This window comes from Idiotropiscis lumnitzeri, chromosome 1 (genome assembly GCF_059441095.1).
Source record: "Idiotropiscis lumnitzeri isolate Australia: NSW breed Sydney's pygmy pipehorse chromosome 1, RoL_Ilum_1.0, whole genome shotgun sequence".
Classification (NCBI taxonomy): domain Eukaryota; kingdom Metazoa; phylum Chordata; class Actinopteri; order Syngnathiformes; family Syngnathidae; genus Idiotropiscis; species Idiotropiscis lumnitzeri.
Genome location: NC_142391.1, coordinates 19614444 through 19628846, shown reverse-complemented (window position 1 = coordinate 19628846; position 14403 = coordinate 19614444). Strand labels below are relative to the sequence as shown.

Below are 14403 nucleotides of genomic sequence, written 5' to 3'. Positions count from 1 at the left end.
GCATTTCTTTTCAGGCAATCGAAAACACAATTAAAGTTGCTTTGCCTTTAACATTTTGGGCTCTATATTCGCGAGCAGCATAGCTGTGGATGAGCGTAAAAACTGATTTTTGTGCCAACACGAGCTTCAAGTGCAATTGATTGTGCATTTTTGGTTCAACTCTCTGCACAATGCTGGACGTTCCAGCGTACATAGTTGTTTCCTTTGACGTGTGCCTGGTGCCCCTGACAATTTGGTTGCTTAAAGTAAACTAATCTTTATGTCTGCTGGAACCATGTACAGATGCAGGTAGTGTAATTTTTTTGCCGCTAATGTAAATTTAGTGAATTTGATCAAAATGTAGGCAGACAGATTCTGAGCTCTGTGGACAATGTGGTCGATGTCAAATTTCATTCATGAATATAATAACAGCATGCACTAAACCCTCTGAATAACTGAAAAATTCAATTCATTGAATGCATTATTAAGATCGTCATCTTTCGAGTATTTTTTGTAAAAATCAAGACACTGGCCGCGGCAAAGCTGTGGAGGGCTAGTCGAGGACGGGCACACACGGACATGGAGCATCGGTTGGAAGGCAGTCTCCAAGTGCCCATTTTACAGATCTATGATCTCCCCGGCCAACTTTACATCATCCGCCTGCTGAGGTCTGCTTGCAGTTATTTCTAAACCTACGTTGCGCACTTTGACCTCCTGGATAAACTCCAGCCAACAAGTTACTAGCTACTACCTTTACCAACCTAGGACTAAACTCTCCACCATGGGAGACAGGGCCTTCCAGACAGTTACTCCACGGCTCGGGAATGCCCTACAAAAGACCCTGAGGGAGCCACACAATATGGAGGTCTTAAAAAAAAAAAAAAAAGACTGTTGCAAAGTTGAGTTTTAAACCCTGTTATACTCTGTTGAAAATGTTTTTTTTTCTTTTACTTTTACTTTTTCTTTCATCTTGATTGTTGCAGGGTTTTTTTTAACTTTGTGTATTTTACTGTAATTTGTTTGAGCCCCCTACTTTCGTAATTTCAGAGTACTCTAAAATGTCAAGTGCATTATAAATGAAATGTATTATTTTATTATTATTATTATTATTATTGTCATATCCTAATACATTCTAATTTATTTTAATTAAGATTATATAATTATACAATATATAATTTGATAAAGCCCAGGCCACAAGTGCCCCAAAAGCAAAAAATAAATAAATTAAAATAAAAAATCAACTCAAACTATAATTCGCCAATTTTCTTGATAACCACTTGTTTCCATGTGGAATTTGTGGAGTTGTCACGTCACCTTGTTTACAAAAGAAACAAAAAACAAAAAGAAGAAAAAACAACCTCGGTATAAATTTGTTTACGTCACTTATTCGGTTTGTGTACAGCACTTTGGTCAACTGTGTTGCATTTAAAGGGCTTTATAAATAAAGTTGGATTGGATGACCATCATGTTATGGTGTCAAGCCTTTTGTAGATCGTGGATCAAAGTAAAAGACCAAATCAGTTTAGAAAAAGAAGAGGTTAAACGGAAAAAGAAGTTGTGTAGATTTCTGTGAGCGAAGTGAATGACAGTCGCCTTTTGGCTATTTATCAGCCTCTTTCTAATATGTTGCTGGACCACAGAAGACGACTGTATTTCGTATTTAGTTATGCGGAACCAGCAACTATTACTAGTGAGTTATTTGTTATATAATGTTTAAGAAAGTTATATTAATCTCATGTTAGCACATATACCGAACAGTATTGAGCTTAAGGGTACGATTACGGCTCTGGCCTTCCGTGGTACTCCAGTTTCCTCCTGCATTCCAAAGACATGCGTGGTAGGTGTGATTGTGAGCGTGAGTTGTTGTTTGTCTTTGTGTGCCCTGCGATTGGCTGGCAACCAGTTCAGGTTGTCAGCGGTTCAGATAATGGATGGCTAGTAATCTCAAAGTATTAACCTGTCACCTCTGACGACAACACCTGCCCCAGCTCACAAAGTGCATGGTTCGGACGGGATGTGTTGTTGTGGGAATTGATTTGCAAATGCTACTTCTTACCTGTCGATATCTCATGCTGCCTTGGATGATCAGTACAAGTATACAGAAATAACTACACTGCATAAATATGTGTAGAAAAAATAAAAACTCTTCAAGGAAAAGATAATTCATAATTCTCTGTGTGAAATCTGCATAATTATAATACAATACAGCTTTATTTATAGAGTGCATTTCACAACAACTGGAGCTGTGACAAAGCGCTTTCCATATGTTGTCATATAAATTAGTGGGAAGTTACACATAGCACAAATTTAAATTTATAAACGATATCAGCAGAACAGCGACAGTCTCATGTTGAGTTAAAAGCTAAAGAATAAAAAAAGTGTCTTCAAACAAGCTTTAAAAGTGGACAGAGAGGGGGCGGGGCTTACCTCACATTCAATGCAAGCTCATTCCATTGGGAAGGACCGGCAACAAAAAAGGCACGATCCCTCCTGAGGCTGTGCTTAGTCCTCGGTACGTCCGAAAACCTGAGGCATCGGGCAGGTGCGTAGGGGTGGAGGAGCTCGGAGAGGTACGCTGGGGCGAGGACATTTAAAGAGGAACAGAAGTATCTTAAAACAAACTCTCAAGTGCGAGGAGCCAGTGAAGAGAGGCCAAGATTGGGGTTATGTGATCCGTCTTCCGAGATGATGCCCCAATTGTCTAGCAAAGCAAAACGGTTGGTTTCTGAACCCAAGTCTAAATTTTCACAGCAAATTTGTTATACTATCGAGGCAATGACATGGGCTCTAAATTAATTTGGCAAAAAAAAAAACAGGTTCTCTATTTCCAATAGAAAGTGTGATCCCACTTGTGACTTCAGATACATGTATGGCACTAAAGTACGCCCATCTCAAAGGGGACCTTTGTCTCATGACTTGAAGTCAAAGGCCCATTTTCCGGCTTTAACACCTATACTATTACCATATAAAGCATTTTCTTCTGGCTTAAATTAAATTTTAGCATATTGAGTTCTCTTTTATACTCTAGGAAAGGGCGTTCAGTCGTTCAAACATTCATACAAAATATACAATTAATATTTTCTCAAAGACTTCTGCCAAAATACTATGTTGCATCAACATTTCCAGCCATGAGACATTTCATGGTGTCTGTCTGTAATTGTTTGCAGCCGGACTGAAAGTGGTGCTCCGTTCCGCCCACTGTCAATCGCCTTCGTCATTCATAGAGAACAAATCTTCTGCCAAGTGACTACTTGTAATTTTCTTCACCGTGAAAACAGTAAGCAGAGATTGAAAGAGCCGTGAAAAGCCAGCTGTCGGGACACATGCATTTAAAATGGCTTATTTGCATTTCCCTTATAATATGACACTTCTGCTAAGTGACATATGATTGATTATGGGGAGTGAAGTGGCTTTTGTAACCTCTGTAAGTGCTCTGAAAACAAATTAAAGCTTTCATCATTGTAACATGTCTATTATGGGATGTGGTAATAGCCCCTCGTTGTATCAAATTATTTGTGTCTAAATAATTTTGAAAAATGTAACTATTAATCATGCTGGAGCGTGACAAAAATCATGGCAAAGACTCACTGAAACCGGCTGGGTTAATTCACGATACACTTAGTGGTGTTTATGGCTTGCTTTGTGAAATAAGCTCAACTGCTTAATTGCTCATCTGCTGGTGGCTGTGGTGCTGTCAGCAGGAAAATTACCGTCTGACTTTAGTTTTAACAAAATGACCCCAAAAGAAACCCCACAATCTATCAGGTTCTATGCCATTCCTCAAGACCGTCTTTTCATTTTTTGAAAATGATTATTAATAAATGTCATTAGTTGCAGCCCGGAGGGATTTTTATAGAACAACGGTTATGTACATTGGACGTCCGGTCACTCGGATTGTTCATGTTCTCGCAAGAACGTTCCGAGCGACTGTCTTCCGGGCGCCATAGACTTTTATACGTCCTGAGTCATCCGGGGTGACTGATGACATTTTCTGATATTCATTCTCATCTCGGTGTATTCCGTGCTTTCCCCGGTTCTAACTCTTAAGTATTTGGGCAGAGAGAGATGACGTCCATCCTCTCCCATTTGTTATTAAGCAGGTCTAAGTTAAACACGAAGGGATAGTGTGTGTTTTATATGAGTAATGCATTAACCTACTTGGGAAAAGTTCATGTTAAACGTATAAGCTTGGACAGCACAAGATTTATGATGATAGCTGCAGAAATTATGCTTTTCTTCCCCCCAAAGGCATTTTAATTATGTAATTATTGCCAGCTGCTTTTCATTTACGGCAGCCGTTAATTAGGGCGCAGGGCCCGCAGTTAAAGTGCTAGATCAGTCCCTCACTCTGGCTCTCTCTCTCCCTCCTTTCTCCTTCTCTCCCACTGCCCCCTCCTGCCCATCACCCCCCCCCCCCCTTTCTCCCAGGGCGGTGGTGGCAATAGCCGAAACGATTAACCCCAAATCCTAAACAAAACTAATTTGTAATTCAAACTCCAGACTCCCGTTGGATTGGAGAAGGAACCCTTCAGCTTAATTCTGTTTAAAATAAGAAACGTTTGTGTGTTTGCTTACACTTTTGGACCACAAATACTGGCAAAACATCAACAGCACGTGTTTATTCACGCTAATGTCTGGCATTTTCAGGTGGATGCAGCTCAGAGAGGAATCAGGAGGGGACTGTTGACCGCCTCATTTCTGGCTTGATCGACTAAAGATGTACCGAAATTGAATTACGTTTTAAAGGTGAGTACTGAATAACTCAGAGATGTGTTTTGTCTGGGCTGTATAAATTATTTACATTTGATGACTGTAACGATGTTCTTCATTATTATTGTTTTTATCATTATTTTTTTAATTATTATATTATATTATATTATATTATATTATGTACTGTTCCTAAATTTGTAGAGCCTGTAAAAACAACTAATTCATTCTTAGTGGTATCGATTCTCTGTGTGTCTTTCGGTCCCAACAAACATGTAACACTAACAGGAGAGGATGACACCCTTGCCCAAATGTGAATACAAATTCTTTCTATATTGAAAAGCCCGACGTTATCCATTTGACAAAGGGAAAACTCAGGGATGAAAATAAATACACATGTGGAGAAATGGCCATGTGAGTTAGTTTGTGTGTGTGTGCAAGCAGATCTGACGGGTTTGCTATTTTACTCATGTTTTTGATGCCCTCACACAGCCGTCAGTGTCAGGCAGTCCTTCAGATGTCAATCTCCGGCTCTTGATGAATGAAAGCAAGTGCAAATGGAGGCATAAAACATCAGGTAAAATGCATGCTTTTCACATTTGGAGTGGCCGGTCGATTGGCCTGTCAAGGAGGGGAAGTGTTGAGAGGTGACACACATGTTATTACCTATGCATTACAGAAGATGATAAGGGTCTTTATAGTGCAAGTATCTTCAAAAGAGCTGTGAAGCGTTAAGCCATCTAGTGATGAATGAATTATAAAATGGAACTGTTTATGTGAGGTTCTATCCATCTAACATCCATCCATCTCAAACAAACTGTGTGTGTGTGCAATTGATCAACATTGCACCAATAATAATAATTCTCCTGGATGACCTGCTTTCAAAGTAACATAAACAGGTTAGAAATGTGAAATGAGTGGGGGCGGAACCACATGCATCAGAGGAATTAGCTCTTATGTAATCGTTTTAAATAAAACAATGACTTACTCTGCTTCAAAGCCACTGAAACGGTTGAAAATGAGAGGAATTTCACAGAACGGGCAATTTAGTCTTCAGTCAACTTTATTTTTTTTTGTGTGTTTATGAATCTTGAGCGGAAGCTGTAACACTCGCAGAGAACACATATGGCTCTGCCGAAGCCTGATAACGAACCTGATCATGTGAAATTTATCTGACTTCTTGCGGCTGCCATGTGCCTTCTTTATCAATGCACAAGCTGCTAATAACATTTGGTATACGTGAGCCCGCTTGCAACGTCAGTGGCTGTTCGCAGTGCCGTAGTCATTTAGAGCCCAAGGTAAACACAACCAATGCCCCTCTACTAAACACATACACAAACGCACACACGCACACCATAACGACAACCCCAATCCTCTTTTACTTAAACAAATTTTTTTTTTCATTTAGGCCACTTGTCCTCATATTAAAATCTGCTACAATTATCTGACATCTTCAATTAGCCTACTTTTTTTTCCACAAAGGAGTTTTAATATTAATGTTTCACAGCAAATAGATTGTGGATTTGAGAAAATTCTCCTTTTTCCTGAGCTACATCAAGTTCGTAAAATACTTTATCTGGATTATGATCGAACATCATCTAAACATTATAGAAAGTGTTCCTGGACAATAAAATACATTTTACTGTGATGTGCAATGCCAATTTATGAAAAAATATAATAAAAAGGAACGCATTTATTTTAATATAAAATATATATTTAGTAAAAATATAACACATCCAAAGATACAATTATTCTATAGAAAGCAGAAAAGAAAATCTGTCTTATAGTTGAATACTAAAACATTCTTTCGCTGTAGCCCTACGTTCATTTGTTGTTTAATGAAATCCTTGCATTAAGTCCCTCAAATTAACCTAGAAAAATACTATAGATTAGTAAATTGCTCCTCAAATGAAGTATTTGATTCGCCCAAATTCTCCTAAAAAAGAAAGTAATGTAGAGCCTTGCCCACGTAATCGTATTTTTTTTTCTTGCAACAAAGCCGAAAAGCTGTGTCACTTCACAGAGTGTTTGTCATTGTGGGGGTTAACAAAATAAAGTCATCAACATTAAACAAAGGTGTCATTATAACAATAATTACACTGAACCAAATGGGCAGAAGTCCATAAATTGCTCCATTTGCTTTTGTGTAAACTTAACTTTCATTTAACCCAGTGTAGACAATCATCCGTACGATTATCCTCTGAAATTAGCGGGTGTAACAATACCCAAAATTCAACTTTAGTCTCATGGTTCCATATTATTTCAGTACAAACATATTTATTTTTATTTTTTTTAAATTGCAACATTTTTGTGCATTTAAAAATATATTACGTTTTTATCTTAGATACCTCACTGTTACCCATGATAAAAGACGCAAGGATGGTTTGACATAATTTTCCTCTTTGCTCAAAGCTCTGTGTCCTTTTTTTTCTCAAGTCACAGAAAATGGTACGTCTCTGATTCTGAAACACTGAAAATTGTGCATCAATGCCCACTTTAGACAGTAGAAGAAACATTAGGACATTCAGAAATGCAAATTCATAAAAACATATATATATATATATATATACACACACTGTATTTTCCAGACTAGAGGCCGCTACTTTTTTCCTAGATTTTGAACCATGCAGCTAATACAACGGTGCGGCTTTTCTATTTTTCCTTCACCAGTAGGGGCGCTCTGTAGTTCAGAAAATACACCAAACAAAATCTCTACTTTTTCTCCTGAGTCTGTTCTGTTTTAATTAGCAAAGTTGTTGCCGTGTTAAAAGGCACTGTTTTAAGAATCTGTTCATATACCTTTATGTGTATTCACGGTATAAAATTGTTCTGTTCATGCAGTAAACAACAAATTCTTTTTCAACATCGAAAACTGCGGCTTATAGCCTGGTGCTCCTTTTTTTTTTTTTCAGAAAGAGTAGCTGCGGCTTATATATAGGTGCACCTTATAGTCCGATATATACATGTGGGTGAGACTGGTTAGCACGTCTGCCTCGAGTACAGAGGTGCATGGTTCGATTCCTGCTCCGACCTTTTTGTGTGGAGTTTGCATGCTCTCCCATGCCTGCGTAGGTTTTCTCCGGCTACTCCGATTTCCTCCCGCATTCCAAAGACATGCATGGTAGGTTAATGGAACACTCTCATGCTCATGACATACTGCTATTGGCATCATAGCATTCAAAATGAGTTGGCATTTCGATCAATACATGAGCAGAGGAGGGCATGTAAAGTGGTGCTGTTTCATGGATTTTAGTGTCAAGTAATAGTCTCATTAAAAAGTTAAAACAGTCAGTCTTGCTTATTTTTCAATTATATGGTCTAATGTACCACTTTGTATGTATATCAATAATACCCTTTTATAAGATCCGTAAGGTATTGGATTATAATATAGTATATTTATTTTATTGTATATGGTATTATGAAATCTGCCTGGCAACAGGAGCTAGCTGAATTCTGATAGGATAAAAACTCTAACCTAAAAATTCAACACTAGGACCTCATATGACATCAATGTGAAGAATATCATCATGATTTCTTAATTATGTTAGGCGAGCAGAAACTGGTGTCAATTGATGAAAAAGTGTTATCGAACAACCCCTACTAAAAATGCACAAAAACTCATGAAATGAATAGAGGATGTTTCTTTGCTAGAAATGAAATGAGGGCATGCCATTTGTTTTCAAGCTATACTTACACAAAGATACGTGTAGCCACAGATATTGTGTATGAGGAACTAAACCAACTACATCTAAAATAGGAATAAACTTTAAGTCAAATGCAAGAGTAGGGATTTTATTTTTCTAGCCCTTACTCAAAAGGGTGTCAAAGGGCTTCACAGGCCCACTGTTGACAAAAATTGGCAACATCCCACAATCCAAAGATCCAACCAGCAAGAAAAAACTCAAAATCACATTTCGGGGAAAAAGAAGAAACCTTGAGAAGGGACCACAGCTGAGGTTCTAAACATCTTTGAAAATTCATTTAGCTTTGCACACTCATCAAGACTGCAAAAATAAAATAAAATAAAAAATCCCTATCTTGGAGATTTATTGTGGCATTCCCCAAAAAGTCCAATTCCAATGTGCCAGTCCCCAAACATGGCCAGGGCTACGAGGATCCTTTACAGCTGTGAATTTGTTTCTAATTCGTTATTGATTTGACAATTTTGGGAGGGGCCTCCTGTGGCACCGAGCGGCTCAGGACAAGCCCCTTCCTGTGATCCTGAATCAGGATAAGCCTTACCGTGTATACAGTAAATGGTTTAAATATCTTACAACTAATTACACAACACTGCTCAGCATATGTGCAAATCCTCATTCGCTATCATTCATTTGTAAATTGTGATTCTTTATTTAAGCATTTTTGGTCGGCGTCAATGTCAAAAAATGTGTGACAAAAACAATATCAAGACAAGTGAGTGAGCAAAGCCTGCTTCCCTCTCGCCCTCAGTCGTTATGTTTACAAAACGCAGGCCTTGGAAGAAATACCCTTGATAGTTCCTTTTATGAGCAGTATGAAGTCTTATAATAACATATAATGCCTGCCAGGGTCATCTGAAGTTAAGCAGCGGCCGTGACCTGCAGCAATTACAGACAGTGAAACTGACTAAACTCAAACTTATCGGAGTCTTTCTGACAGTGCACAGCGTGCAGTCAGATCACAATCTTTGCGTTACGACTTGGATTCAAACTTTCAAAATGTGATCCAGGATTACAGAATATTGATATTCAAATGAAAACTAATCTCTTAAAAATGAAGCAGTCGGTCAAAAACGGACAAAAAGGTTTAAAGCAAAATGCACAGCGGGTAACACACGGCGTAGTGGTCTGAATATGTAATAGCTGCATGTACCGGCAGTAATAAAAATAAATTAACGAAGGGTGTAGAGTAAAGCAAGACAATATTGGGTTTACTTGTCAGATTTGATAGATTTAGATTGTGAAAATACATTTAATAAATGAATATGCTAAGTATGAATAGGTTGGTCTGAATACATTCCAAAAAATATATATTATATCGTAAGGATTGTGTTGCAATTTTTTTAAGATGAAGCGAATGGTGCACAGTGGAATAAATTCTGACCTGAAAAAATGTGTTTGACAAAGGGCTCAGCTGCTACAATTTGGCACAAATGAGATGTGAGGTATTGACCATTGTAAATAACAGCATGAGGCACTTCCAACTACCTAGTCATGAAAGACGACCAATAATATATCACACACACACACTTAAGGATCTGACCTCTTCAGGAAATAATTTCTCCTTCTTGTACACAACACCTAAATTGTTCCTGTAATCCATTTAGCGAATGGACTTCCAACGACAGCGTGCTTCCAAAGAATTTTGCAAATTCAGTGGACTTGAACACCAGAAAGATAATGATTAGTGGTGCTCCTTTTCCTCCTTATTCCAGCACTAGCACCTTAACTTTTACTAATAATCTGTGGCAAATTATCCTATAATCAGAGATTCATTTTTTTTTTTTTTTTGGTCACTAGCATACAGTAATAATCTCATACGCATAATATAATATATAGCTTTTCTCAGGAATCTGGGCTGCTTATTCAATTTGTTAGCACATATTCATTCTGTTGCCATCAGTTTGTCATTTTAAAAATGGTTTTAGTTACACCTAACAGAATATTCACACAGATTGTCTACTGTTGATTAGTGACTCACTCTTGAATTTTCAACTGTATTGTTTTCATTACTAATGTAATTTTGCTCCATCTCACTCTAAAATTTTTGACCAGCTTTATTTTCATGCCTCTATTTTTTATTGTAATTTCCATGGGAATTGATAATCAGCTATGTAGAAAGTTATATAATCTAACTTTTTTAAGTTGTTTTAAGACGTGCTACAGCATTACAGTCACTGACCAAGATCAATATGAGAAATGAACGGCTTGACCAACACTTGACCATATTCATGATTCTCTATTTATTTGATTGTCCTGGTCCTTGTGCTGTGATGATTGTATATTTATGTGTGTACTCGGTGGTGGATTACATCACACCCCTGTGGTTTTCCAATTACCAGAGTGACAGGCAAGGCAGTGGTAATAACATGTGAGTACTCGGTTCTGCTTTTTGACTACATTGGCCTTCTGTAAACCAGTTTGACTTTGGTTGTCTGTCAGAGCCGCCTTGTATTTATACAGCACTCAAACAAGTGGAGGTCTGCTCCGTGTGTGAGGTATTCTGTCGTATGCTGACAAGAGCAAGGTTGCCTACTTATGCTCGGATCTTAAGCCCGGGTAAGAAGGCTGAATAGTGTTAATCAACGCTAACACCTATTCTTTGTCAGCAGCCAGATGACAATGCTTTAGAAAGTATAATTCCCCCCCCCCCTGCTCTGACCCCTCAACCACCCATGATCCCCAAACACCCCCCCCCCCCTCATTGGGGGTTGGAGGGATCTGAAAATGGGACCAGTTAAGCACCGTCTACTGATCTATGGCTAAATAATTGCTGTTGGTATCCTGGCATCCTGATTAAAGTTCAGGAGTTTAATGGATCATTTGAAATAACCCCCGTATTTGTGTTATTCATCTCCCAAGTCGATCCATTTGGATCTGTGCCTGGGTGCATGGCACTTTTCAGTCATAGGGGGGCGAGCCAAGTCCAGCCCTGTGGTTCCTGCATATTCCCCCAGGATAGTGTGCTGCAGACCCAGACCAACATTCTCATCTGTATTCAATCTGCTCTGAGACAAGCTGGCTATGAGAAACTGCAAAGAGGAGAGGCACTTGGTCGCAAAAATACCCAAACAGCACACGCAGGAGGAGTGACATGGAAAATCCTGGACAGTTAGTGCTCTTTGTACACTTAGTTCAGCAGGAATCTGTCCAGAAACACCCTGACACACATCTGTTTACATTCCAGCCACCATCACATTCCAAATCCCTTGCTGATTGGAATCTGTTCCAATTAATTGTGTTCACCCATTTAAATGACACTTTAGACCCATTTATCCCATTTCATATCCAAAACACATCAGAATTGGCACGCTTGTGGTGCAAGTACTTTGTTTTTTATTGCCATTGCAAATCGAAATGAAACCCATACCCCATTAAGGCCTCCATTTTAGCTCGCTCTCCAATAAGGTTGGTCACAATTCCGCCAAAGTTTCTATTTTCAGTCCAGTGTACTGCGCATGTGCGGCGGCCATATTGCTTTCAGACAAACAATTGAGTGGTACCGGTTTACGAGCTAAAAGTCGTGAACCGTCTCACCGTTTCATCAAAAATATCCGAAACAAAAATATTTTGGTTACAACCAAATACTGCTGCTTTGTTGTCTGCCGGAGTGACTCGTCAATTTACAGTGAAAAATGTCACCAAAGAAAGCTATCTGTGCTCTCTAGAATTCACCGAAGGAAATGGGTCAACAGCTGAAAATCCAGTTGCGAGACTAGCGGCTGTGCAGGTATGCTTATCATCTGATTTGCCCGCTCACGTCAAATTTTTTTACAATAATGAATGCTTTGCAAACAGACATTAAAACAGGCACCTGCACACTCAATTACTCACATTACATCTTTACTCTTACAACACGTCACTTCCTTGGACTTCTACTTGAGTATTATTTTTAAAATTACTCTTTCGTATAAATATTGGCTACTCTGCACCTCTGTCCTTGACATGCTGGTCTGTCAGTTCTACAGAGATGTGAACTGTGTCACTGTGCCCTCAGGCCATATTGTTCACTAAAGTAACTAGGCCAAATGTTGGTATGGCTTTTTTTTTTATTATTATTAAATGAGCATAATCTTATGTGACTTTTGATGTCTTGCTAACAGGTGGAGAAAATGGTCAGCAAAAGTAAAGCCCAAACTCTTAGAAATGGAGACATTGCTGAAGCGTCAGTGAAAAAGGATGACCCATAACACTCCATCAACAAGCAGACGTAGCAGCCGAGAGACAGGAGATGAGACAGGTGATCCTCAAATCGATGTTGACACAACCGCAGCAATGGAAGCTGCAACAGCTCTACTGGACCTTTCATCAGTGTCAGGTGGGTTGACAAGCAATGCTACAAAAATGTGTCATTTAATACTAGAAGGTTTTAAATTGCTTTTTTAATGTATTTTTCAGCTCTTAAAGCTCAAGTCCTGCCAAATCAACACAACAGCAATACGGGAGACAAATCCTGTCAAAGTGATACATCAGGTTAAATGATAAAGTTCACACTGGAAAATAAAATTCTAAAAAAAAATGAACACTCACAGTGTAATAATCAAAATTTCGCTACACAGAAGAAACAAATGTTGTCTGTTGAAGATTTCAGACAGGAAGGAAAGGACTCGGTGTGACCCGGCTTCAGTTCACGGCTATTTGGAATTTTCATCGACCCTCTGGAGATGAACTATCATTCACAAAAGCTGTCAGAAAAAGATACATTGAGAGAATAAAAAAAAAATAGATTGCTAGAAAAGAAAACTGCAGCCCATTTTTTCCACAAATGTTGCTTCAGTTAACTTGTTCCATTCAACTTAGACATCTCGGATAAATGTTGAAATAATTGCTCTCAATCTCAAAATTCGCGGAACACTTCAAACAATTAAAAGCATTGTGTGTCGGAGCCTCATCCCCATCTCACTTGATACTAAGCTGCCAATTGTCTCATAGTGCTGTGCAGGATTCTTTCGGATGTCTTGTTTTTAGTGATATGAGGCATTGTATGTGGAACTCACCAGTCCATGTAAAACAACAGACCATTTGGTGAGGCTGCGACGTAGGGATACTCACAATCAAAAGTCTTTCCGATCTCCATCTTGTGGTCAAGGAACCTCATTTTGCTGGATTTCAGCCCACTTTGATGCAGCTTTGATGTCTTACCATGTCCCACCATCTATCGATGGATCAATAGGTTGCTTTTGCCGATCTGCATGCTGGCATCAGTGCAAAAAGAATGGATGGATCAGCATATTTATGTATGATATAATAAATAATACAAATCATAATACTTTTATAATGCTTCGGTAAAGGTCCAGTTTATTTTCCCCGTTCTATTATTTATTATCAAAACTGTCTTTATCCATATCTTTTATATGTTGAATATGTTTAACATCGGAAATATTGGTAAATAAGACTGATAGCATCGGAAACACAATATCCAAGGTGCAGTCATGATTCATAATTATTTTGAATCTGAATTTCTAATTGGCTTTGTATTATAATGAAACCTAATGCGTATGTTTAGAATCAGAATCAGAAATCCCTTTATTGTCATTGTACTCAAGTGTGCAACGAGATTAGAGAGCTCCCCTCTCCGGTGCAATACAACAATAATTCAGATAAATATATAAATTAGATAAATAAGAGAATAGTTAGTGCAATGGAAAATAATACTGAATAGGGTATATAAAAACACATCACGTTGCTGTTCTGCAAGGTAAGGGTGGTCGTGTGTGAGGGCATCAGGTCGAACAGGTGGGAGTTTGGGTGGGTATTGTCTTTGACGATGTTGAGAGCCCTTCTGAGGCACCGGGCGGTGTAGATGTCCGACAGTGAGGGGAGAGGGCAGCCAATAATCCTTTGCGCTGTTTTGACCGTCCTCTGGAGCCTCACTCCGTCCGCCTCAGTGCAGCCGCTGTACCAGGTGCAGACACAGTACGTCAGCAGGCTCTCGATGGACGAGTGGTAGAAGGCCAGCAGCAGCTTCCTGTCCAGGTTGAATTTCCTGAGGACTCTCAGGAAGTGCAGACGCTGGTGG

At 38.8% G+C, this 14403-nt stretch overlaps 1 long non-coding RNA gene across 1 annotated transcript; it reads left to right on the top strand.

Annotated features, from left to right (window-relative positions):
- Positions 1-11983: 11983 nt before the first annotated feature.
- Positions 11984-12896, top strand: LOC148343540 (uncharacterized). Its single transcript, XR_015844675.1, has 3 exons — positions 11984-12114; positions 12488-12702; positions 12783-12896. It is a non-coding gene; the product is annotated as an uncharacterized LOC148343540 (long non-coding RNA).
- Positions 12897-14403: the final 1507 nt, after the last annotated feature.